The sequence below is a fragment of the Aphelocoma coerulescens genome, unplaced genomic scaffold (genome assembly GCF_041296385.1).
Source record: "Aphelocoma coerulescens isolate FSJ_1873_10779 unplaced genomic scaffold, UR_Acoe_1.0 HiC_scaffold_78, whole genome shotgun sequence".
NCBI lineage: Eukaryota > Metazoa > Chordata > Aves > Passeriformes > Corvidae > Aphelocoma > Aphelocoma coerulescens.
The window spans coordinates 429,869-453,532 of NW_027184064.1; the positions used below are offsets into that span (position 1 = coordinate 429,869).

A 23,664-nucleotide genomic window follows, 5' to 3' on the forward strand; every position below is an offset into this window, starting at 1 on the left:
GCCGCCGCCCACCTGCGGCGGCAGCGGGCAGGGGTCCACGGGCAATGCTGCGTAGGGACGGCAGGGGCGCCGGCTCTGTCTTGGGGCTGCCTCCGCCAGGGCCTGGGGAACGGAAACTTCCCCCGCGAGCAGGCACGCCGCGGGCGGGTGACCCGGTGGCATCCCCCCATGGGGCGGGGGCTAGGGGCGCGCAGCCAGGCTGCGAATGGGGAACGCGGGGGCGTCGCCCCGGGAGGGCAGCGAAGCCGGTCTGCGGAGCCGGTGGCATACCCCCATGGGGCGGGGGCCGGGCTGCGGGCGGGGGTGGCGCAGGTGTGTGGGGCGGCGGCCGGAGCTCTCCGCCTGTTGGCGCAGTGGCCCTGCGGGAAGGCGGTGCCCGGGGGGCGGTGGTCGGGGCCGGCCTGAGCCTCCCCCCGCGCGGGCCGGAGGCGCGGGAAAATGGCGCCTCTGCAGTGCAGCAGAGAGGAGGCGCCGGCAGCCCGCGCCCCTCCGCCGCCGCCCCTGCCCGCCCTCTTTCTTTCCCTCCCCGGGGTGGCTCCGCCCGCCCCGGCCGGGCGGCATCTTCGCCGGGTCCCCAGTCCGGGTGGGGCGGAGGCTGGGGATCCCCCTGTGCCTTCCCTCCGTATGGGGGTGTGCACGCACCGCGGTCCCTGCGGGGTGGGCTGAAAGCAAGCTCGGACCCCAGAGGAGGAGTTGGCACAGCTGGGTGTCGGTTTTCCTCCCCCCGCCAGATCTCAAAAAAGAAGGTATGGGAGGGGTGAGTCGCCTCCTGGTCTCCTTCTCTCCCTGCTTGCCATACTTCGGCCTGAATACCTCGGCTTCTGTCTTCCTCCCCTGTGAATCCCCGCTTTTCCCGGGGATCCCCTGATCCCGGGGATCAGGGACTGGGTGGGGGTGAGGTGGAGGACAGTATTTAGCCTGATAGCAGAGACGTCCCTGCCAGAGCATGGGGATGCAGGTCTGTGGCTCAGGTGCCCTTCCCAGGAGGGACCCCAGTACCCCATGAATAAGATGAGACAGTTTCATACCAGTGCTCCTTCCCTGCAGCCAAGGCTGCCAGCCACAGGCTCTTGCTTTGGGGCATGATCTTGACAACATTGAGCATGATGTATCAAGCTGAGCAGTTCTAGAGATGCTCAGACGTTTAAAGCTTTCAGTTACAGCACTCATTGGGGTTTTAGTAGCTTCTTGCAACCATTTGTTGTCTGAATGCAATAGAAGAAAATGTCTGCCTTGGGTGTGTAGCTTAAGTAAAAAATGAGTTTTTATGGTTGAGACCATGGGATAGACCACAGAAGGATGGGCTTTTCTGTTGGGTCCTTGTAGCCCAAGCCTTACAGATAGCTGTGTGTTTCCACTGCAAAGGTGCTGGAAGAAAGGAGGCTTGGATTTAGCACCAAAACTGTTCAGGAGGATTGAACGTCTATGCTCAGAGACCTCTGCAATGGTGTCTGCCTTAGTGATAGCCAAAATTTTGAGAGGCATCATCTGCCTGGAAAAAGGCACTGATGTTTCTACAGAAGCTTTTCTGTCTTCCATCATTCCATGTGAATGTTTGAGGCTTGGCATTTATCCCTTTTCTTTATGTTTAATGGTGGGGTACGTTTAAACATCTGGTGGTCTTGTGATAAGGCATTTGTCGGTCTTGATTCTCTAAGGTTGATATTTTGAGCAAGCTGCTTGTTTTTATAACACTAAAATATTTCATAATAGAAATAGTGTGTGTGCATGTTCTGCATTTGAACTATCTTTTTATGCTAAAGGGTGGAATTTTAATGTTAGAATTCGATTTTTTGTAGATCTCTTTTCTGAAATGAAGTGTTTCCCCTGCAATTTTAACAAATACTTTTTGGAAAGCAGCAAAGAATCTGTACTTTGCTTTCCTTGGGAAATGATATAAGGAGAAAAAACAGGAACAAAACAAATTCTATCTATCTTACACATGAAGAATTCCTTTCTAAAATTACAGGCAGATAAATAGTGATTTAGCATCTTTAAAGGAAATATTCTGTAGTGATGTCTTGGTGGTGCCATGGTTGCTTAGCATTTTACTTCTGACACTCATGTGAATCATACTCACTGTGGTTAGGAAATCCATTGGCCGAGAGCTGCCATGGTTTGTGAAACTGCCATATTCTGCAGTAGCTATTTTGCATTTAATGTTTTTCAGTAATTGTCTGGTCTTAGTAGATAAATGCAACAGACTTTTAACTATCATTGTGAATTTGCGTGAATGATCCTAAGTTATAAATAATTTCCTCTTGTTAGCACAGGCTTCTGCCATGTCTATTCTGCTCACTGGTCTAGCTGCTTGTTTCAAAGCAAGACTCCTTTACCAGCTGACTGAAATGAAATTGTTAAGATATTGGTATCTCATAAGCTGCCCCTCAGAAAAAAGACAAAAAGGATGCTGCTTTATTAAAATGCCCTAGGGTATATCACCGTGTCCTGCAGCCGTAGGGAGGAGGAGAGAAGATCCAGCAGGCAGGAATTGTGCAGCAAGATTGATTGATTTAATTATTTTACAAACTCTTTTATAGACTTTTTTCTTCATAGTCTAATTGGACACAGGATCAGCCACCCCTTGGGGTGATTGGCTAAAATCCTAAAACATCCATGTCAAAATATTTTTCTACTATACTATAAACAAGGCTTCTCAAGGTTGCAGGTATTTCATTGTTTACAGAACTCTGCTACTATCTTTTGTGAGAGAAAAGTCTCTCACAGACTTAGAAAAAAGCAAGAAAATTCTTGCTAGCAGCATTTTTGTAGCCACACTGCTTGACAGTGTTTTTCTTTAAGCTGGGTAATGTAGTGCTCTTATTTTTGTTATTCTGGCATTGTTTGTTTTTTAGTAGAAGGCCCCAAATATTTGTTTCTTCATTGTTTAGTTTCCTAGTAGATCTTTCAAGAAATTACATTTAAATGTGGGAGGGGGAGAGAAGCCTTTACTTTGCTTCTATTACAGACTTTTAGTTCCTCTTTCTGTTGATTCTATTCCCAAATTCCCCTGGCAAAGGTTTGCATTTGTTGCAGGATCCCTTTTGCACTTCTATTTAAGATGCTGCCATGGGGTGGGTGGCTGAGTGGGTACATAGGGCAGGCTCTCTGGGATCATCAGAATCCTTGGTAGTCAGGTGGACAAATGAATGAGTAAAAAAAGAAGCTTCTCCCTTGCTTTCTCATTTGTCTTTTGTTTGATTGGTGAGCAACAGTCATTTTGAGACTTGCATGATCTTCAGGTGCCTTTTCTGTGGAAAAACCATGATCAACTGCTGTGCTTCTTCACAAAACATGTATGAAAACCTGAGGAAGCTAACAAGATCTTCATGTTTTTAAATTTTAATTTTTTTTCCCCATGGGCTCTTTGTGTGACAGATGTAAACCATCTCCCTTATCCACTTTTAATTGATCAGTGCTGAATTACAGGGCAAACCCACAAGAAGCATAGATCTCCTTTGGCTCTTCATGACTTGCTCTTTGCATGTGTTTAATAAACTGTAAAGAATAATAAACAGTTTTGATTTATAAGTTGTGTGAAGAAAAGGTATGACAATTTCTTTTAACTAGTAGTTCTTTTCCAATACAAAGCTTAGCAAAATAGCTGAAGAGTGTAGTAACCTAATCTAATTCCTTGACAAAATGACAGCTGTTTCTCTGAGCAGAGTAATTATTTTAGTGACTCAGTAAAATAATTAACACCAGCTGTTGGGTGTGGAGGCTTGGTCAAAAAATTGGTAGATAGCGTCACCTGAAGGAGGTCTCTCGTCTGACCCTGTGCCCAGAGCAGGGCCAGCTCTGGGATCAGACCAGGCTGCATGGGGCTTTCTGCAGTTGAGTCTTGAAAATGGAGCTTTAAGGTCTGAGCCTGTACCACCTCTTTGCATAGCCTGCTCCATCCACTGTTTGGTTGGTTGACCCGTGTTGAAATGCTCTAGGCTTAATTGACATCCTTAGTCCTGAGTACTCCGAATGATGTCATTTTCACACCTTCCAAAAAAGGTATGCAATAACCAGAAGTTGAAAAAATTGTGTTTGGGTTAATTAAGTAAAAATTTTATTTGTCAAATGTCCATGTATATGTATATACATGTATGCATACACATAATGCATTAAAACACCTTGTGTATCAAGATAATGTATGAAAATATATTTAACCCCTGAACATATTTGCATATATAATGTATTACGTTTAACATTATGTATATGTCTGTGTCTTACTAGTTCATAGAGTCTATTAAACCAGCAGACACTTACATACTTCCTAACATCCAGGCAATGAAGAGATGAAGACTGCTGCTGATAAAAATATAATTAGGTTTATGTATTGTAGAAGGTTCATTGAAGTAGAGAGGTGAGATGTCTGGTGTGGTTTTAACAAGGAAGTCCAGAGCTGTTTTTTATTGGATTTAAATTCTGAGGATTTTGAAAAAATTCCTGTGGTATAAGAAGATTAAAAGTAAAGCAAATGGAAAAAATACTGAACGAAGACTTTATGTAAGCTTGGCTAACTCTTACAACATGCTCTTGTGATGAGCGTTTACAACAGTTGCTGCCAGGCTGAAGAATGCCAGGAGCAATGTTGATAGCAAGCTTGAGCCTGGAATAATTTGGAGTCAAAGGACTCTTGAGAGAAGTTAAACTTTCACTCTGACCTGTTTTTTTGTTTAAAACTGAATGCAATCTGATGAGCCCTCATTCTCACAACCTGATCTGGAGTCTGCCTGCTTTCCCTTAATTCTCCTTCAACCTATAGTTGAGGTTTTGAAAGTGCATGTTCTGCTCTGTCAGCCAGCTGTGAATATCAGCCAGTAATGGCTGTGTGTGGCTTTGAGTCTCAAGCCCTAAATAAGTCACTTTTCTGCCCTTGGTTGTAATGTGATATTGGTTCTGAAACCTAGGTATTCCTTTTTTTCTTCATTTGGACTGAAAAACCATTGGAGAGCTACCTGATTATTAAATCTTCATGTAGATTCTAAAAGCTCTCCAGATGCCTTCAGTCACTGAAAATATTTATCTTTCCGTGTGAGAATTTATTCATGGAACAAAAGACAAAAATAGGTGGGGATAATGGCCTCTGTTGAAGGAGATCAATTTGAATAAAAGTAAATCAGTATGTTTGTGTATATATATGAATGCCACACCAAAAGTTTCACATGATGGAAATTAGGATAAGGGGCAGTACACTCCACGGTTGTAATCAGTGAAGTGGCTTGCAAAACATGCTTTCCAGGTGACAAGCACATTTTGTAGTGTGAAAGTAAAGATATTCAAGTAAGTGCTGTTTATTAGAAGGGCGGAAAACCTTGCACCAGCTGCTGACAGTAAGGACACCACTGTTCTATGGCTATGTACTGCAGGTTTCTTGCCCTGTGTTGATTAACAGAAACAGGACTGAGCAGTAGATGTGGAGGTTGCTGGTTTTTTTACTGGAGCTCCCAGTATAACAGCTTTGTGAGTGCTCTGACTTCTTCATCTGAGGAGCGGTACTTCTAGCTTTGTTTTCTTGATAGTCCTCCCAGCAAGTTCAGGAGAACTTCATCCTTTCTTGAGTATTGAATATCAAAGGGTAAGTAAGTTTAGATTGAGGCTTTCCAAAAGAAGTAAAGCTGGCCAAGCAATGGCATTCCATGGACCATGGGACAGCCAAGCTTTAAAGAGAGGAGCACGTGAGCTGGTGTGCTTTGTGGTTTTGTAGTCCAGCTGCTCTTTCCAGACAGTAGTTAACCACAGGCTGGCAACTGAGCTTGCTCAGGAGCTGGCTTCAAAGAGCTGCTCCTCCAGTGGCCACCACTCTGTTAAGTTCTCTGTGACCCCTCTCTAGGCTGGTTTCACAATCCTGTGCTGTGCTGAAAGGAACAAGCTGTACATTTTTTGGTAGGTGGTCATCTTCTGGCGAGCATTTCAGAGACCTGAGTTGGAAATAGGCCACAAGCAGTCAAGCTGGCCCAGCTAAAAAAGCAGGCAAGCTTCTTTGAGGAAGAGGGCAACCTCCAAACCCACATTTACTGAAATTTGTGCAATAACATTTAATTAAGGTATTGACTCCTTTGCCTCCCTCTGGTGACTTGCAGCAGGGTATGAGCAGTCTTGTCACATATTACCCCTCTTGAGTGTCTGGTTGTTAAAATTTAATGTCAAGTCACTGCAAAAAGGCAGAAATCTCCAAGGAAGTGCATTCAGGGATGGACGACTCAGTTCCCACTGACCCATTTTGAGCTAATCCAGATAGGAATTCCCTGTTCTTCATCTAGTCTTGTATTTCCTCAGAGCAGAGCTTATCTATTCAAGCACAGCAGGTAACATATGACAGGAATGGGGCAAAACTGGTTGTACCTGTTAGTAAAAGCATTTAGAAGTGGTTCCTTTTCAGAGCAGGCTACCAAAGTGATCCAGTATGACAATTTATGTGATTTACAAAATCTGTTTGGAATTGAAATTAATCAAAGAAAGCACATTTTTAATAGGAGTTCAAGATGGAGGGAGGTTGGGAAATTCCCTGTATTTTTGTGGAACTGTGTTAATACTGGACTTCAAGGTTTTTGAAACCATGAAACAGGAGTTTACATGTATACAGCTTAAATTTAGGTAATACAGTCAATTGATTCTAATAGAGTTGAAGTATACCATTAACTTGTTGTGGTGAAAGTGAAAATTTCTACTACATCCACCTCCAGCAGTTAGAATTAGTGTCCAATGGACACACACATTAAAAAACAGGGCAGGATTCTGGAGTTGTTTCCAATCTCCGTGTCATGCTATCACATTGTCTTTGTGTCTGCAGCAAACCTTCTCTTACCTTATCAGCACAATTTTAGAGTAGAGATTGCTCATTCTGAATATTTAATCCTGTAAAACTGATTTTTCTCTAAATTATGGTCTCTGGAAAGGGGTGAATTTTTTTCCCCTGGTCAAATACCATGATACAGTTTTGTGACAAATGACTAATGGCTAACTTGTTCTCTTGTCTATGCTTAGTTATGTAAATTTATTTGTAGCTGCAGTTTTGGATCTGGATTACGGAGTCCTGAACTGATAGAATTACTTCATTCTGCTTTCTCATCATTCAAATGGTAACTACAAGCTATTTGATCCCTATGCCTCACCTGAAAACACAGGGAGATAGATTTTTTTTGAACTATTGTTGTTAAAGGTTTGATTTTGTTGCAATTATTTTTTAAAGCTCCTCATGAACTAAGTCATGGCTTCTAGTTGTTTTTTTCCTTGGAAAAACCTCTCTTCAGTATGCATCCTATATAATGTGTACGTATTTGTAAACAGTGAAAAATACAGTATTATTAGGGGAAGGTAAACCGAGGAAGGGGGAAAAATGCAATGCAATAAAAAGGTTGTGGCTTGAAAAGAGCATTCATTATTTTGGGTGTTTTCTTTTGTTTTCTTTATAGGTGTTGTAAATTTAAATGTACTAAATGTTGATTGATTGTTGTCTAACTGTTGAATGCTTCCTGTATGGAAATGTGAAGGGTTTGTGCATGCCTAGCATTAGTGAGCATCTAGACCCGTCACATGCATTAAGCTGCTGGGTTGTTTTGAAGTTTGTTTGATATTCTTTTGCAGCTCTGCTATGTGTGCCTTGTCTGTCCTCTGCCCAGTTCTCTTAATTATGAAGTGGAATAAAATTGCTTTTAATGACACATCCTGCATCAAAATTTCATTGTTTTCTTTTGCCAATTCTGTCCTCAGTTCCATTATGTCTTAAAAGGATGATGATGCTGAAGTTGCTTAAGAATAAACTTTTTAAACTGATAATTTTGGAACTCCAAATTTTCTTTCAGAGTTGCTTTTCTCCTAGTACTTGATTGCCAGCAATTTGCAGATGACAATTTGTCTGTAATCCCAACATCCAGATTTATCGTGAGGGTGTCAGCTTTAGTTCATTTAAAAAAAACCCAACAAAAAAGATAAAACCAAAAAAATCTCCAAATTAAAATTTAATATTTAGATTTAATGCAGAAGGGTAAGGAGGGGAATTAGAAAGGCTAAAAGACAAATTAAGAGGCACAGAAACACAAACATGTGAGTGAGAGAATTGTGAAGTCTTCTTGAGGGGACCTGAACACTGGCAGTTTCTTTCATTTAGATTTGTTTCTGGTTTGGCATAGTCTTCTTTTGTTCTCATAGTGGTAATGTAAGTTGTCAGGTTTTTTTTTCCTTTTTCCTGCCAGCCGTAGCATCTAAAAAGCCAGGTTCTCTTTTTCCATGTGCAGCGTGTTCTTCATAGTCGTGGTCACATCTCTGAGCTGTCGAGGTGGAGTGACTTACCTTTCCCTGCCAGCCTCCTGTTGGATTCCAGGCTGAAGCAATACTTCTGATAAAAGTCAGCACTTGCCTGCATGGGTTTTATTTGGTGAATGGCCAAGATGAGATGGGTGGGTGGGAGATGGGCAGATACCGTTCCTGCTGTGCCATGAGGGAAGGAGGATTGCTGGCTCACCCTGGCTGTCTTCATAACATTCCTGCTCTGGTTCAGGAGGTATTCATTTGGTCAGAGGAACTGATGCTTTTCTGAAGGTATTTGCAAGAAAATCCGGTGGACAGCTGAGCCTGGAGAGAAAGTGTGATTGCTGATGAATAGTAGGGTAAAATTAAATCAGAGCATTTTACTTTGAAATCAGCCTAAACTATTTCTGAGAACATGGTCAAATGAGACCTAGGCTTTGTCAAACACCTTTAATTCATAGCTATAATCCAAATGCTAAACTTTACAGAACTGCCATGGGCAATGGCAAAAATACTGAACGTCAAGGCTCAGGCTCTAAGAATTGGGACTGGCATAGGTTGCTTGTCTCATCTGAAGCATCTGTCAGCAATTGAATGATGACCGGCAGGGAATCTGAATGGTTTCTTCAAAGGAGTGAGCTGGTTTTATACACTTTTCTAAGGCACAGTATTTCCTTATATGGCGTGACCTATCCCGTGTTGCCACATCAGCAACACACTTTCTCAATGTCCTTCTATGAGGTGATCACTCACTGTTCACCCATCTGTCAGCTCCCAGCAGGCTCCTCTCTGTGGGGGTCTGCCATGTGACACCTCCTCCCCCCAGGGTCTGGTGGAGACAAGCCTCTCTGTGTGCCACCATGTGCTTCTTTGTGCTGCCATGTGCCTCTGCAGGCAGGTTTTTCAGCTCACAACCCAATTCTCTCTTATAATTCCCCATCATTCCCCCTTTTCTGTTTTATACAAATAAGAATTATGAAACAAAACACTTTAGAACATGTAATGTGTTGTAGTAGGCATGTAACGTCTACTGCCTGAACCACATAAGCTCTGTTACAGTGATTAAACAGATTGAACTTTTAGACAACTTTACATTGTTTCTCAAACTTTTACCATCACTCAGTGTGCAACTGCTAGAAGGTCCTGTTTCACAATGAAGACTTAGAAAGTCTTTCCTAGGCAAGACTTTCAAGTTTACTTTGAAAGTGGGTCCAGCTTTTTTAAGATCAAATTAGTAAGTCAAAGTGACTTGATTACACTTTTAGAGCAGAAGCACTTGGGTCTGATGGTATAAATCTCTCGTCAGCCACGGCTGGGGCTTGGCCAGAGCCTTAAGCCTTGACTGAGAGGGTTTCTTTAAAATACTTATAAAATTGCTTAAAAACTTTATTAATATCATTCTGCATGCGATTGAAAAATTAAGAACATGTAAACTTCTTTACAGTCTTTCGCAGGGGGCACACCCCATTTCTGCATTCCCCCTTTTCTGTTCTAACAATATGTAGCACAAATGTCTTTTAACTTAGCAAATTCAGGAAAATGTGGAACATGACATGCAGTTTTTCTTACTATGAACAGTGAAATAATACATCTAATACAACAACATGTGTGCACTAAGTAAAAATAAGCAAGGTAATATAATTAACTGCTTAAATACTTCATTGTTTTACAGAATATTTATAAATCTAGGTCTTGGAAAATTACAGTTATAATAACATTAACTTTTTAAGTGGTTCCAAGAGGGTTCAAAATGTTTCAAGCCTAATTCCTGCTTAAAAAATAGCTTGCAAATGATAATTATTATTTATCACAGAAAGCAATCAGAACAATGCAGGGGAGTCACAAGGTGGTGTGGTAGAAAAGCAGTCTTTGAGATAGGGTCCAAGATTGTGACAACATTTTAAATAAGGAAACAGTTCTATGGACCAGCTATAGGAACGACATGCCTAGCCTGCAGCCATTCCTGCACAAGCTGGTGCAAATGTTATATGCTGCAGCTGCCCCAGCCCAGAGGAAGGGGCAGGAGAGGGGAGCCTGGCTGTAGCGGCTCGAGTCCGACCAGCCGCGTGGGTCCTCCTGGCCGCGTGGGCTCTGCTGGCTGCGCAGGCTGGGCAGCCATGCGGGTCTGGTGGCCGGCAGAGGTCTGCCGGCCTGTCTCTTCACCTCTCACATGCAGAGAGCTGCTCACAGCCCCTGCCATGCGCTGAGCGGAGCTGTGGCCCCGCCAGCTCTCTGCACCACTGATGCTGCCTGGTGTGGGGCAGCTGCCAGGCGTGGCTGTGGCGCGGCTGTGCCATGTGCTCGCTGCCATGCGCTTGCTGCTGCAGCGCAGCTCTGCCATGTGCTCGCCAGCGCTGCGCTCTCGCATTGCCACACGCTCTCCCCTCACCGCGTCTGCTGCCGCCGCTGCACCCTCGCAGAAGGCAAACGGAGAGGGAACACGCTCCCTCCTGGCTCGAGCCACTCACCGTGACCTGGCTCCAGCTGATGCTGCATGGCACGGGGCAGCGCGAGGTTTATGGTACCGTCCAGCTTCCCTCCAGGGTCAAACGGGTCGGAGGACGAGGGGTCATCTTCTGGTTCTCTTCCCACAGCCCCGACAGACTTACGGTCGCTTGCTGGCAGTGCAGAAGGGCTTGGCATGACTGCTGCGGTGACACAAGTGGCTTTCTTTGTCTAGTCTCTGGGTGCTGCATGCGCTATGACTGCCTTGCACGCTGTCCTCCATGGACGCAAAAGCTCCATCAGTGCTGCGTTGCCGCGGGTACTGGGTCCCACAACGTGCCTTCTAAAGTGTCCCATGTCCGAGGATTAAAAACATTATCTAAAGTTGAATCAGTTTTTTGCCCAGAACAAGGTTCTGTTCAGATCTGTAGAGTCATCAGTCCTGCCGTGTTTCTTTAAAGTCCGTTTTAATGTCTCTGGGACGTTCTGTTCCTGGGATACTCCATCCCCTATGGCACCCCCATGGCTCACATACAGCTTGTAGGGATTAATCGCTGGCCAGCGTTCCTGCTTAGTGCAGCAGCACTTAAAGACCCATGGGGCTCACCAAGGGACGCACAGATAGGCGTATAATAAATTCCTCCCATGAGGCACCATTTGTCGGCAATTGAATGACGGACCCAGATCGGCAGGGAATCTGAATGGTTTCTTCAAAGGAGTGAGCTGGTTTTATACACTTTTCTAAGGCACAGTATTTCCTTATATGGCGTGACCTATCCCGTGTTGCCACATCAGCAACACATTTTCTCAATGTCCTTCTATGAGGTGATCACTCACTGTTCACCCATCTGTCAGCTCCCAGCAGGCTCCTCTCTGTGGGGGTCTGCCATGTGACACCTCCTCCCCCCAGGGTCTGGTGGAGACAAGCCTCTCTGTGTGCCACCATGTGCTTCTTTGTGCTGCCATGTGCCTCTGCAGGCAGGTTTTTCAGCTCACAACCCAATTCTCTGTTATAGTTCCCCATAGCATCCACTTTGAGTTGAGTGAGGCTGGGCATGCTTGAATATCAGTGCATACATAAATGTTTGTAATGTGTTTTAAGGAAATTGTATCTCTTAACTGTTAAGAGGAAGAAAGCTTTAATCAATCTGTCACTTGAAAGAAAACTTTGAAGTAACAAAAAGCTGTTATGTACTCCTTTTATGGGCAGAAAATGTTACTTAGAAAGTGCTGTTGACTTGTGAGGCTGAGCAGTAGTGGGTTGAAGACTTGAATTTTCTGTTGTTGCTGTAAAACTGGTGTTTGACATTGAGTCTGATAATAAGTGCCAAGTGACTGCCTCTTTTTCAAGAGGGATGTTGGGGCGTGGAACCTGTATTGAGAGTAGGACATCCTCTCTGAGAAGGGCATAGGGAAGAGAGAGCTGGGACAGAAATTAGTGTCTCTGATAGATAGAAGTAATTGAAAAAAAAAAAAGGCATTTTTAAAAATTCCAACCCTGGAGGTAAAATCAGGTGAGAAGAACAATCTACTTTATCTAAAGGAAGACTGAAAAGTGCCTTATTTGCCTCCTCAAAGAGGAAATACCAGGCAAGGAAAGGCATGCCAAGTACCCTGTCTGGAAGGCTTTGCAGATAGGAAACTCGCAAGGAAACTCGCAACATTTTTTCTGGTGGTAGAGGCTTGGGACAAGCTGAGAAGATAAATAGATTTTTTGCCTTTGGATGTGAAGACTGCAGAACTAATTTTCCAGGGAGGTTAATTCAAGATGTTTGGCTTCAATCATCATAAACAGGAGAAATGTAATAATAACTTGCAATGTGGAAGAGGTTAGATCTATTCTAATTATGGGATTTGAATTCTGTTCCCACGTGGTAGTCTCAGTGCCTTTACCACACACCCTGAGAGGAATACAGTGGTGTCTCGTCATACCATATTTTGTAGACAATAAGACTGTTTGGAAATAAAGCATACATTATTTTGTTGTTTATTTTAGGATATGAGATTTGGTGCTATCAAAACATAATTAAGCCTTAAACTTGTTGTATTTATTTTTTTAACCCTGTTGTGAACAAGTGTTTTCTTTGAAAAACTGGTTGTTGTAGTTTGGGATTTCACAGATAAAAATGCAATAATATTTGCAATATTAAAGGAGACAGTTGGAAAATGTCTTCTTGGCATTAAATTGTGATAAAAAGTGAGTGATAAGTTTTTTGAACCCTTTGAAAGATTTTGTTTCAGCAGGACTGGTAAAAACTAAAGACTCTGGATGCTGCTGGGTAGTGCTGAGCAAGTTTGCATTGTATCTGCTTATGGTTGTTTCTGCTCCATGCATTCAGCCCTGCTCCATGGCTCTTCAAAACAGAAATTTTCAAGAAGGAAAGAAACAGTTTTTAAGAAATTGGCTCAAGTCAACAGATAAGGAGTACTTAATGCATTTTCATATCTTCTCATTTTTTAGATGACTGAGTCTGCAGATAAAAAAACCCTTGTAAGGAAGATCGCTAAATAATGTGGATAGGAGTGATAGCTCCTGTGTTCCTGTGACAGCTGAGGCTGGTGTACAAGGCCACAGGAGCCTTTGGGGAATACTGTGTTTAAGCTGGAACACAGGCCTTGTTTATGCCCATTGCTTACTGCTTTTTAGTTCCAGAGAATAGTTCTAGAGAAATCTGCAAGTTAACTTTCTGTATGATATGGTTGCCCTGGCTGCCATCAGCTTTCCCTGGAATTAGGCTTCTGGCAAGGTATGAGCTTGTCCAGGGGGATGAAAGAAAACTGAAGTAATTGTGGGTGTCTGCACCACTCCATCAGAGTATCGTTTATTTTATTTGTATTGTGCTTGTCCAGAGTCTTAAGATTTGCTTTGAATTCTTGCCTTTACTTTGCCCTTTGCAGAAGTGTGGGTGGGGAGACCTCCCAGGATGTCTGTCCCCTTGCCAAGCTCTGCGGTTCTGGTGCTGCTCCCCTGAGATTCTCCCGCCTGTCTGGGCTGATGGGTTGCCAGAATCCATCACACCAGGTCCAGAGGGGCTTGTGAGTGTCTTCTACACCAATGAAAAATCGTGTTCTCGCTACTGTGCAGTCAGTAAATGCTTATCATTCTTGCAAGATTTGTTTTCACGTCAGTGTTGTCTTTTTTGGTGTTCAGCTTCTTTTATCTTGCTCTGACAGTTTTAATACTTATTTCAGGAGGAACAATGTAATATAAGGTTAATTTAGAAGAAAAAATCAATAACACCCTTCAACACCCCAAAGAAACATCACCCCCAGCCCCACTTCTCATTGTCGCCTTACTTTGGGAAACATTGTGTCACTGGTTTGCTTGCACAAAGACTGCTTTTAGTCATGTCAGCAGCCAAGTTGCTGGTCTGTCTGAAGGTGATCTACATGGGTAGGAAAATGGAAGATTTTACTTGCTGTTCTGTGGCAGGTGTCGTAAGAACCAGATTTGAATGGTTTTCCCGAGTTGATGGGAAGAGGCAATAAACAACTTACTGAGTGGTTTTGGAAAACTAGTGATTCTCTAGACTCAAGAGAAAGAATAGAGAGAAAGCCTTATAATTACAAATCAATCTTTTAGTAGTTTAGCATTTCATAATTAAAAAGCCTGTAGATTTGGGTAATGTGTGCCTTGCAGATTCATCTTTCGGCTTTATGCTGATGTACAGTATATGTCATAGGATACCAAGTTTTCTTCCTAAGTCAGGTGGTACAGAAATCTAGAACTGATGTGGGTTTTTTGAGTCAAAGTGTTCAGAAAAGAAAGGGGGGGAGTATGTTGAGTCAGCTCTTCCCATGACTTCAGTAACATATCATAAAAAGCATATAAAAATTCCACTGGAAAGTGTCAACATTTTCAAACTATGCAGCCAAATCACTTAATGGCATCTAAATTGGTATGGTGTCAAAAACATGGAAGGCTAAATTTGAATTTAAATTTGAATCATAAGTTTGAATTTAGTGTGCCATGTCCCCCTTGTTGTTCTGCTTGTGCATTGTGTTGCAATGACTGCTACTGTCCACTGCCTAGGCGGTGTGCGGCAGGAGTGGGGAGCAGCCGGAGGCACAGAGCTTTAAAGCTGCTCCTCTGAAGCCTCTGCTCTACTCTGCGTAGCACAGGCTCCAGACATTGTAGCAGTCAGCAGCCCCCGACGAAGGGAGATATAAAAAGTAGCGAGGAGGCTTGCCACGGGAGGTAATCCAACTTTATTGGATGGTATCCTCTGGGGACAAGCCCAGAGCATCTTTGGGCAACACCTTATAAGGAGAGGCATTACAATGGGGATGGCTTAACGAGACCGATAGGGATCTTTAGGGGAGGGCTATGGACAGACATTCACATAGGCCAATAGCCTCGAGGGGTGGAGGGAGAGGGATCACATGCCCCAATGGGGCGTTGAGGTTTAGGGGATTTCCAGAGGGGAGGTATCAGAAGGGGCAGGATCTCAGGGGATTGACAAGGACCATATCAGGATAAACAGGGCGGGCTTAGGTGATAGACACTGAACTTTCGGGAATAACGGGAGGCGTTTGGGTGATTGATGAGGAACCAACTAGAATAAGGGGAGGAGAACAACCATATAGGGAGCACCGGGGGAAGCGGCTTGGATCTGGGACAAACCAACTGGGAATGGAAGTAGGGAAGGTAGGGATGAACTGTCGGGGTCCCTTCCCCGCCATGTAGCCCTGGGAGCCCTGAGGGAGGCACGGGGTTTCCCTGCCCCTGGTCAGCCTCATTCCCCATTGGTTGGTTTGTGTTTCCCTGCGCGGGCAAAAGGAGCTCGGGTCCTGACTGTAACAGTTCCTCGGCAGAGCCCGGCCATGCGGCTGGAGAAATAAACATCTCTCTGAAACATCTATCAAGAATCTGTCCATATATATATTTCTTTTCCACGGGACTCCTGGTTTGATATAGGCGTTACAGTATCCCCACTGTAACAATGAACCATTGGGGTACAAAGAACATACAAAAACACAATAAAAACATCGCATCACCACACATTGAAAGGAGAAAATGCTCCTGGGGCAAGAAGGGCATACAGGTGGTAGTGGCCTGGCTGTCATGTTGGGATGTGGCTCTTGAAGTCTATAGGAGATGCCGTGCTATGTATGAATTTTACCTTTTCCTTTATGAAAGTGGGGAGGTCACAGCTTTCTGGAGCTCTTCCTTTAAAATAAAGTTTATTGTTTCCGTGTTACTTTGGAGACTTTATTTAAATTGTGGGTGGGGAGGGGGTGGGTGTCACCAATTGCATATGGGGAATTCTGACAACACAGATATGTCTTTCAGAGACATCTTTACTCTACTCAGTAAGTGAGTATCAAGGCCAGAAGATTGAAAGAATGTAGAACGGAAATAGGAGTTAAACTAAAGAGAGTTAAGCTAAAATTATGCATGCCTTTTAAAATATAATTGTACAAATTTGTGCTGGTGATTTATTTTAGTCTGCTTAGATACTTTCTCTCCCCTCTGTTATTTATTGTCTCAGACCTCAAATGATGCTTAGTTTCTTAATTAAAAAAATACCAACAGTGAAATTTTGGTGGGGTCTTTTTTTGTGTGGGGTTTTTTTTTTGGAGTCACTTTGTGTGAGTGTGTGTTTCTGTTTTTACTTTTATAGAACCCTTGGTAGCTCTCTCTTTAATATACTTTAAAAGTATTCTTGAAACTTTCCATACTGAGTCTTCCATTTTTTTGGTGCCCAGAATAGTGACTGTTGGTCTTTTTGCTTTTGGTATTAGCAGGTTTATGTACAATGTGGGGTGTAAGTTATGTGCAGTGCCTATATTTGTTTTCAGGATACAAGATTAGATTCTCTTATAAGGAACAATAATGGGCAAGTGGCTTGTAAAGCAACAGTTGATGAGTTAATTGCAAGAGCTTCATAAAGCTTTAAAAAAACCCCACAAACAGCCAAGAAATGGAAAGGATGTAATGTTTTTGTTTTCAAAAGCAGCATACTGGTTATGAATTTGTGTTTGCAGAACAAAATCAATAATGCAGTTCTACAGCTTGTGTTGTTTTGATTAGGTACTCAGAAATGCTTATCATAATTGTTGGATCACTGGCACTCACAACACACAGCTGGGATTTTTTGGGAAAGTGCTCACTTAAAGCATACCACAGGAATGTTGGAAAAATGAAATTTTGTTTTGGCATAGCCAAAAATGCAGTGTTAACGAGAGATTGTCATTTAGAATAAGAGTGCTTCATCTCAGTGTCCCCTCAATTTTCAGTAAACTTTTTAGTGTTGTAGTTGGTTTCCTTGCCTTATGCAAGGCATATTATGACTTGTGTGAAGTCATACAGGTTTTTTTTTTTTTAAATAAAAATGTATGCTTTTATGTAATGGTGGTAGTTACTGGGGTTTTTTTTTGATTTGTTTGTTTTTCTGCAGGTGGGTTGTTGGATCTACGTAAATCCCTAACACCTTCCTGCCACTGACACATTTAGCAGTTGGAGTTACCTGCAGAACTAATTCTGAGTTAGAAAATGGCTTTGGTTGCCTGAAAGTGTTTGAAATGTAGCCAGTTGTACTTGAATGTACACATACAGCAAATATTTTATCAATGATGGCTTAGGAGACACAACAATGTCTCCGGTTGGATTTCTCTCTCTTCCCCAGTTAATGATGGGAGACGTTGAGAAAGGTGAATTAAAATTACATGCTTTGCTTGCAATGATTATCCCTAGGTAAGGTGATGCTTCCTAAGTGCCCCTGTTGGCTTTGATGGTGAAAAGTCTTACAGACTCATATTCGGTCTTGTGCTTAGCGTGTCCCCTACACCAATCACTACTGTGCCCCCCACCTCTGCTTGTTGGTCTCTGCTGCCCTCCTTCAGTCCTCATCCTTGAACCTGCAGTGCTAGACACGGGATTCAGCTGCATGTGATGGTTCTCTTCCAGAAGCACCTCTTCTGAGCCATCTGCTGGGATGGTGTTTGCCATCCTGCTTTAATTTTTGGTTTGCATTAGCATGTGGGTGTTTGTTTGACACAGGTTGTTGTTTTCCCGTCTCTGTGTGCAAACACATACAGTTCCTACACAGATGATTTTTGTGAAGTGTCAGAAGGAAACAATATTATCTGAATGAAGTTTAGCTCTTGAGATGATATTTTGGAATGGGGGGAGGAGACAAGTGTCTGCTGATGCCCTTGTCCCCTGGGGAAATTGCAGCAGACCAAACAGTAGGCTCTGGGAAGACGCTACAGTTCACCTATTAGCCACATCTTTTTGTCAGCTTTGCCCATACCGTTATGAGGTGAGACACTCATTTTGAACAGTTATTATGGCTTTTAGAGATACATCCTCCTCTCCCCTGCACCTGATACCAGTTCTGAATGAGTTCATACTTCAAGTCAGTGGTGTTTGGTCTACCAGCAGGTTTGATGGGTCTGTGGACTATTTCTGATAACTACCAAAGTAAGTGAGGAAAAAAGACCAGCTTCCATAAGCCTAGCCTTTCTGGGCTAGGATGTACATTTTGTACACCTATTTTTAGTGCCTCTTGGAATGTGAACTGGATGCAGTCATGCTGAGCCTTGTTTGGCTGTGTGGCATGTTCTGCTATCAGTTGATAAACCCCAGTGAAAAGGCCTGTTAAGTGTTGAAGGGGAAGATAGCACAGTGAGTGTAGAGGATAGAGAAGGTTGGTGTTATGGGGAGGATTGGTACAGCACTTTGGTTCCAAGAAACTGTTGCAGCCTCACCTCAAGTCCTGTGTTCAGCTTTGGGCATCCCAATATAAGAAAGATCTAAATCTATTGGAGAGAATCCAAAGGAGGGCTGAAAAGATGGTGAAGGGCCTGGAGAGAAAGCCATATGAGGAACAGCTGGGGGCACTTGGTCTGTTCAGCCTGGAGAAGAGGAGACTGAGCAGAGGCCTCACTGCAGTCAACAGCTTCCTCAGGAGGGGAAGATCACTTCTCTGTGGTAACCAGTGACAGAACCTGAGGGAACAGCTGGAGCTGCGTCAATGGAGGTTTAGGTTGGATATTAAGAAAAGGTTTTTCACCCAGAGGTGGTTGGGCATGGGAACAGACTCCCCAAGGAAGTGGTCATGGCCCCAAGGCTGCCAGAGTTCAACAAGCATTTGGACAATGCTCTCGGGCACATGATGGGATTCTTGGGGCTGTTCGGTGCAGGGACAGTAGTTGGACATCGATGATTCTATGATTTGGTGTTTCCTTTTGATTAAAGTTGGTGGCTTTATGCTGTGCCTATACTGGCATTTATGTTCAAATCACAAGCATGTTTGAGGAAAAGGTGCTGGTGCGCTGGCCTTGATGCAGAGTGCTTGGGATGATATCTTCCACAGTGGAACTCAACTAGATAATGTTCTCTAGGAACACACCTGAAACATGCTAGCCCCTCACAGGTGCTGACAACACATAACTGGACTAATTGTGATTGGAAATGAAGCTCACTGAGGACTGGTGGAAATAGTTCTACTTTGCATGTCCTCTCTATGTCTAATGCAGTTGTAGCTGCAGAAGTGGTGGGAAGCCAATGCCTTATATCTTTGACAGCTTGTAGGGATACTCTGTCTAAGGTAGTGTATGTGCCACACTGTAATCAGAAACGTAACAGTGCATGCTAAAAGAAAAAAAGTGGGTATCAAACTCCTTTGGAAATTTCCTTTGGATGGGTTGGTTATTGTAAGGAGCTGCTGGCTCTCCTGTTTCCCAGTGTTACCTGTCTAATAGAGACACTGGGTTTGCTGTGTCCATGGTCAGAACCTGTGGTTACACACCACTGTCCTTGTGCTAAGGCTCCAAATAAAGGAGATGGGGATGTTTGCAAAGAGAGAAGTTCAGCGTGAAGAGAATGTTGATTTTCGGTTTTTTTCATCAGTCCCCATTTTGGGGGGGGGGGTGTGTGAAATGGTACGCAGCCATTTGGAGAAGACCGATTAAAGCAATCCATATCTCTTGCAAAGCATTTCGTGATTCCTATATGTAATTTATGAGCACATTCCTCTGAGGGCATGGTCACATCTGCTGTTGTGAATAAAAATGTGCTGAGCTGAGTGTCTGGGACCCAGGCTCTGCAAGCATCCCTTCTGAGCCTCAGGGGCTATAAGATTGTTTGTTGCTTAACGGAGCAGTGCGAGAGCAAGGAACAGTTTCCTGCTTTGGGGTAGCTGTTGCATTCTCTTCTGGCTGCAAAGTGGGTGTTTTAAGGATGTGGTTTGTGTATTATGGTTGGATGTAGGCTATAGCTGGCAAAGCTCAGTGCCTAACCTGCATCTGTGTATGGTTTTGGTTGGGTTTTTGTTTTGTTTTTTTCCTAGGTGCTGACTATTTAGAATCTAATGAAATTCAGAGAAATTATTACTCAAAACACAGAGAGTATGTAAAATTTTCTTGTGTGGATTGTTTTTGGTGAAGATACTGAACATCTTAGATGTCAAGATAAAATGACCCCTGCTAAAAGGGGTAATGACCATAGGGTGTAAATATGAAATAGGTGAAATCCAAGTCTGAAATGGCACTACAGGCTCTTGAGGTAGTAGACTGTGTGCTTGTGTGTTGTGTATGCATGTTAAAGATAACTAATGCTAATTATGATTAGCTTATATTGCCTGTCTGAGGAAAGAGTCAGATGGACAGGGCTCATTAGTACCTCTGAATTTGTATTTGCTTGAGTAGAAAATGTAAGCTTGGGGTTGTCTTAGACTCCCTTCCCTTTTAATAAATAGTATATTAAATTAATCCTGCTAATATTATCCTAAAGTTTACCTCTAGAGTAATAGAATGAAAGGTGGAGTGTAGCTGGTTGGGCAATACTGAGACCTGACTTTATTTCCTTTGATTGTGTCTGCACAAGCAAATGTAATGTCAGCTCCCTGGCATCAGGCAAAATCACAGTAGTGACAGCGCAAGTGTAGGGTTGAACACTCCAGCTCTTGGTGGTATACCCAACAAACAAAACCATCTCTAGAAAACGATAATGTTACACAATTAGAAAAATGAATAGAACCCACTCTGATACTTTTATATAGGTCAGTAAATATTTCAAAGAACATATCTGTGTTTTCATGCTCTTTTGCTGAAAGTTGTGATGTTGATAAATTACTTCATTATCCAATACTGTGCTGTTTAGTCTTCTTCACTGAGCACCTGAATTATTTTTCAGTTTTCATTTTTTACTTCTTCCTAAGAACAATACAGTTAGGTTCAGCAGCAGAGTTCAGATGTTATGCTTGAGGTAGTTCTTAATAATTTTTTATAAGAAACACCCATTTATAATTAATTTATGGTCAAATACTCAGATGATTTGCAGAAAGGCTAATGCTCTAGCATAATGTATTTTTAAGAATCTTTACCAGACTAATTTAAATGCTAGTCATCTACTCTTACGTTTTTCTTAGACTAACAATCTGTTAAGAGTTTCCAGCTGTCTATTATTTTTTCTTTTAGATTTGCTTAATTAAAATAAGAATTAAGAAGAAATATAACTATCATAGTTTCTGTAATTCCAAAAAATTTTAGTGAATAGCTCACTTATGGCCCTTTATTAGAAGTGGTTTTTAGCATTACATAAAAAATTTTACAATCTTGGAAAGAGAGGTTTGGACAGAACTGCAATGTCTTCTTTCAGCTACTGCTGTAGGTATTTCCCAATGTGATTCTTGGAAGTGCAAAAATAATCAAGGTATGCAATGCAAGAAGAGAAAACCATGGTCAGTTATTGTCATATAGGTGATGTTTGATGTTTCACTGGTATGCGCATTTTTTCTTGATTCCCTGGAGGGTTTCACTTTTTAGTCTGCTGGGAATAAGGAGTAAATGTGCACTGTGTGGGATACTGTTCTCTTAATGCAGAGTATTTCTCTGCTAATTATCTATTGAGTCAGCCAATGGTATATATTTTAAAACAGTGAAATTAAATGAATGCCAGTTACAAATCTGGTCCTGCAGATGGAATAAATAACCAGGTATAATTGAAGCAAATAATACGTTGACTATGCATTTTGCGTATCTTGAAGCTGAATGTACTTAGAGAAGCAGTGACTATGTACAGTACATGCCCATCTCTAGCCACTGCAGCACTGATTGCCAGCATGTCTTCCTCAGTCAATGTTATTGCTGGAAGAGATATTCTGTCTTATCTGTAATTGCAAATAAATCAGGCTGACAAAGATGCCACTAGACGGGGCTCTGCTGCATGTCAGGGCCTTAGAAGCAAGAGGTTGGAGCTGTAAGGGTATGAAGAGGAACAGTGGGATATGGCAGCTCACGTGTGAACAGCAGGCTTTTCCTTTGCAGAGAGCAAGCAATGTTTTCAGAAGTGTCATAAGCCTTCATGGATAGCACTAATATTGTCACCAAAGCACTATGTGTGATTTTCAGATGTTTGCTGGAATTGGTGTTCCAGTGTTAGGTTGGCAGCAGAGAGGAAATGTATGGAGGTGGCTGAAGAAAACCCCCAAATTTTGAGTTGCTGCTCTCAAATGATGATGAGAGAAAAGTAAAATGTTCTGCCTGTCTTGGAGGGAGATGTCTTAACTCTGACATTAAAAGCTAGACTGCTGGCCTTGGTCTGAAGCTGGTTCTCTAGAGGGTGATCTTCGGTCTCCACAAGTTCATAGAAGCAGAAAATGTGTAAACCCAAGATCATGTAGTCACTGTCGTATGAATAGTGTGGAGGTATTAAGGTTTGCTATTGATAGGCAGTGATGCATTACTGCAGGGATGAAGAGAGTGAGGCATGGGCTTTATGTAGTAGTTGTGATAGGTTTATATGTGTGTCCCTCTGCCATCTGCCACAATTAGGTTTGAATAGCCTCTTGAACCTCGGCTGAGGTTGCTTGTGATTCAGGATACAAAAAATAAAGATACGAAATTTGATGACAGAGAAAATGTTTGACTGTGACAGCAGGGCTCCTAAACCTACATACACTGCAATCTCAGCACTCTGACATGAAAACACTTCCTATTTATATTACATTTTAGGCTTTACTGTGTCACTTCAGACTATGTGCTTGCAACTTCAGAACTTATGATTTATTGGGGATATCACTTTATATTTAAAGTAATGTCAACTGAGGCAAATAGCGTCGATCATGTGCTCTGATGGGGCAGGGCAATCATGTGCTCTGTCTGGAGGCAGGGCAGGGTATGTGGGCCCGGGGTGGTCCCAGCCTGGTGTGGTGCAGTTTCAGAGCTCTGTTGCTCGAGGAATGAAGACCATCATATGCAGGCCATCTGTGACCATAGAGACTGGTTGGCGGCTGGTTTTGGGGTGTGGGATAAATAAGCAAGGCAGCTTTTCAGTCAAGGGAGAATCCTGCCAGCCTGGGAGTCATCCTTTTTTCCTGCACTTCTACTGCACCAAGTTCATCCTGAAATGGAAGAAAACTGCCCTGAAAATAAATACAGCATTGTTGTGTATAAGATTATATGCTGTGCTTAAGCTTGGTGGTTTAGGGGTCCTGTGGGATGCAGTAATTGTGCGAGAAGAATTCAAGGTGGTTTCAAGTTTTGAGGTTTTAATTAGCCAATACTTGCAGAGTGGTCACTACTAATAATTCTATTCTTCTGCCATAACTGAAGTTAAAATGAGTGTAAATGAGAAGTACTAGGAGCCATTTGAATTTTTCTGCCTAGCAGGCACTCAAAATAATTGTTTTAGAGCTGGACGGTGTTTTATGTGGCTGCTTGGCCTTTATGGATTATCCTTCTCAGAAAAAACATCTGTTATTGCTACTGTATCCTTACAATTTCTGTTGAGTTAGGATAAAAATAAAGTGCTGGAGTCGTGTTTATAGTCAGGAATAGTAATAAAAAGAGCAGCCAAAATCAAGCTTTTTTTGTCACTGACTTCACTTTCAGTGCTCTATCTATTAAAAACCCACAGTGTACTTGTTTTCAGTTATTTTCAGTCAGCGTTGCATCTGGACAAGAAGGGAAAGAGGTTTCTTGTTTAGTATACTGTGCATTTCTATGTGTGCTTGCTAACAGTTCCCACAG

General features: G+C 42.7%; 1 protein-coding gene across 4 annotated transcripts in view; it reads left to right on the top strand.

The window, feature by feature from the left end:
- The window catches only part of APP (amyloid beta precursor protein), a 248,267-nt gene that overhangs the window by 540 nt on the left and 224,063 nt on the right, over window positions 1–23,664 (top strand). The window lies entirely within an intron of this gene.